At 32.5% G+C, this 3733-nt stretch overlaps 1 long non-coding RNA gene across 1 annotated transcript; it reads right to left on the reverse strand.

Moving 5' to 3' along the window:
- Positions 1-806: 806 nt before the first annotated feature.
- On the reverse strand, positions 807-1245 carry LOC131606690 (uncharacterized). Its single transcript, XR_009284972.1, has 2 exons — positions 1156-1245; positions 807-1056 (listed from the first exon to the last, which is right to left on the reverse strand). It is a non-coding gene; the product is annotated as an uncharacterized LOC131606690 (long non-coding RNA).
- Positions 1246-3733: the final 2488 nt, after the last annotated feature.

A 3733-nucleotide genomic window follows, 5' to 3' on the forward strand; every position in this document is an offset into this window, starting at 1 on the left:
ACTAATTCATAAACCATAAACAACGGTTCACAAATCACTTTCTGCACTCTCTGAAAAGAGTAAGAAAACATCAATATCACACACATACACAATCATCAAAAATTTAAAACCAAGTGAACAACAGTTTCATCATTTTCACTAAATTCTCTTCCCTGTAAGAAACCACAAAATGGTTGAAATCGTAGAAAGAAAAAAAAACTCCAATGCAAAAATGAAACGTCAGTTAACTTTGACATAAATACATTTCATGAGTTTCAACAAATCAAACCCACTTGATGTTAACTCCATCGTGTGCCTTCTAAATCAATTTTACTTTCACAGGTTGCCTTCATCCAACAAAGACCCCTATTTTACAAAAAAAAAATATGAAACCGGGAGAAGAAACTCATGTTATCAGCATGTTTCACGGTGGATGAATATTGAATTGAAAGGAAAAAAGAAACTCTAAATAGAGAAGAAAAGTGAAACGAAAACCATAAATGGGTGGGTGGTTTATGAAGATGGAGGTAGAACGATTTCAATTTCTTAACCGATGTTGGTAGTGGAAGCAGTTTGGAACATGGATGGCCATAGAAAGCAAAGAATCTGTAACCGCAAGATCATGAGAGGTTGACAGGTTTAAACTTCCACCCCTTATAACTGCTGCAGCACACAATACAGAGGAATGATGCAGAATTTCGTGCACTGACTTTGTCAACCAAATGCAGTAATCGTGTTAGCTTGATTGAATATCTAAAATTCTGCAATAAAAAAGAAGATGGATGTGAAAATATGAGTTTCAATTTCAATTTCAAGATTAAGAACTCAAACCTCAAACTCCACAATTTTCCCTAACAGTTACACTCAAACCAACGATTCTCCCAAGTTTTCAGTCAAATCTCAAGCCTTTGATGTGAGTTGTAAAGCGGTGCCTCGTTCCAAGTTTTCCCTTTCAACCCTACCACTTGTAAAACTCAACAATAGGCTTCCTTTTGCTCGATCAACTCAGCAACGCATCATTCAACCATTCTCACTCACACACGATAACATCATAAGCAATACCGATTTTCCATTGACCTTCAGCAAGCCGAACAAAACTTTAATAATAAAACATCAACAGACTGATTATCAATCTAATCGCGAATTATAAAAAGGTTTTCGGTACCGAAACATTACCTCGTCAGAAGAAGTTAAATGATTCTTGACGATATAGCACAAACCGATTCTATCACTAAGAGTAGTGGATTCGCGCGCAGAGAAAACTTCTAAGCGTTGTAGCATCGAACATTGATGGAGGAATGTGTCTCTCTCAGTGATAACGCATCTACAATGGCATCGAAGACAACTCAGTCGTGTAATACTTTAAAAGAAACATAAGATGAGATAGTTAACAATGGACCATATATTTATCATCATCAAATAATAACAAATATAAATTTTCATATATTTCACAAAATACTTAAATTAAGTATTCAGGAGTTTTCATTTTTACCTTAGCCTCTTTGCCAAACTTAAACCAATGTTGTTCTTGATCTTGTCCATTACCAAACTTCAAATTTATTCCTGTACGTGTGAAAAATGAAAATCAATCTAACATTCTTAATCAACCTTTCCTGACCTCTATTAACAACATACAATACATACATAAGATGTTAAACACATGATCCTAAAACTCTTCACCAATCAAATACTAAACGTTTTCGAAATAAAAGTAAGAAAAACTCAAAAAGTGATTGGTTTGGATCTTTTAGCGGACACTTTGCAGACAACAAATTGGCCGTATGACATGATTTTCAACAACAACTTGTTCAGCAACCGCACCGCCGACGAATCTTCCCCCTTCCGTGTGAGTCAACACCACCAAACCTGAAACAACAAACACTAAATCAAAATCAAAATCAAAATTGAACCTGTCTAATACTCAATAATATCAATGAAAAAGAGATGGAGATGAAAGAAGAAGAGGGAGAAGGAGAGGGAGAAAGAAGATGGAAGCAGAAGTCCCATAGAAGAAAGATCAATCCATAGAGAAATCAACAGCCTAGTGATTTATTAGGAATAAGGATGAGAAGTTGTAAGCATTTCAATTTCGTAACCGTGTTGGAAGTGGAGAAACCATTTGAATTTAAGACCATGAAGTAAATAAGTAACGAAAGCATATCGGAAGATGGAGGGAGAAAATTACACAGCCATAACTGCCGCAGCCCACCATGCAGATGAATGATCAGAAAATTCTGTAGTAACCACCAAAGCTGATGTGGATCAACCATAGAAGAGTTGCTGATGTGGATAGCCTAAGAAAGTCCCAAATGGTAGACTTTTCTTATATGATAGATTTGTAACTAATGCTATTTATCTTCAATTTTTTCATTAAATTATCACTAAGAATTATCCTTTGCATTGATAAACTTTCTTCAATCGACGGTTTGCAAGGTTTAACACCTGCAGAACTAAAAACTGGAGGCCAAGGCCAAAAACCATGATAAACCATTAAACTCCGACATAACAACTATTTTTTACATTGATTCCGCATCATTGAAGGAGACACCAAAGGAGAGGAGTAAAGAACTAAAAAAAAGCAAACATATTACCCGGGAAAATATCCTCCCTGTAGCTTAGCATGTTATTGTTATTATTACTATTATTATAATTATTATTGTTGTAACTATTATAATTATTAGTATTATCAGTATTATTATTGTATTATAGTAATTATTAGCAGTATTATAATTATAATTATTATTGTTATCACTTAATTTTTTTTATATCTCCTAACATAATTAATTATTTATTTATTTTGTCTAATTTAATTTAATTTTTATTTATTCTAATACTTAGTTTTAATTATAAAAAAAAAACAATTTTCTTTTACTTTACTAACTGAAAATGCAAAAAAATAAATAAATAAGCCTTCTCTTTCCTTTACTTAAAAAACCAAAAAATAGTTTATTTAGTTTCATTAGGTTAATTAATCAACTTATACATATTTAAAATTTCTCGATTAAATCAAATATCTTAACTATTTGTACATAGTTTTTTAAAGATCTTTCTCCAATTGATTTAATTTGTAAATAATTTTATAATTGTGCATAAATTCAAATGACAAAAAAAACCTTTTTCTTTCTTAATCAAAAATCCAAAAACACTCTAATTTTATTCAATTAATTAAAGGAAAATATTCAAATACCCCCACCTTATGAGGGATCATTTGATGTACTCTCCTAGAAAAAGTATTCAGATACCCCCACCTTATGAGAGATCATCAGATGTACTTTCTCAACAAAATACCAACCAATATGATTTTTCTTTTGCCTTTTGGCGTTTTCTTAAAACTTTTTCAAGTAAGAACATGTTAATTCTCTTCGACGGCAATTGCTTTAAGTCTCCAAAGGTCGAGCAGCAGTAGAATGTGAAATTAGCATCGTTCATCAAAAAAATATAACAAACCAAATTTTTTTAGAAGAACTACGGTGCTCCAATTCCTTGAAAGGGATACGTAGAAATTAGGTTGTGGGGTTTAAACGAGCAGAACTTTGTAAAAATATTTCTTTATTTTCCCGTATTTTCTTTTGCATGCATTCCCTTTTAGCATTAAGCTTTATGCTCATAGATTACACTCTTAGATTAGAACAAACTTAAATGGATCATATGGAGTACTATAGACGTGAGGGGTGCTAATACATTCCCCTTGCGTAAGCGACTTCGGTACCTAGATCTTATTAGGGTTTTCTCGATATTCTTCCATTTTCCTTTT

The sequence above is a fragment of the Vicia villosa genome, linkage group LG5 (assembly GCF_029867415.1).
Source record: "Vicia villosa cultivar HV-30 ecotype Madison, WI linkage group LG5, Vvil1.0, whole genome shotgun sequence".
In the NCBI taxonomy this organism is placed as follows: Eukaryota; Viridiplantae; Streptophyta; class Magnoliopsida; order Fabales; family Fabaceae; genus Vicia; species Vicia villosa.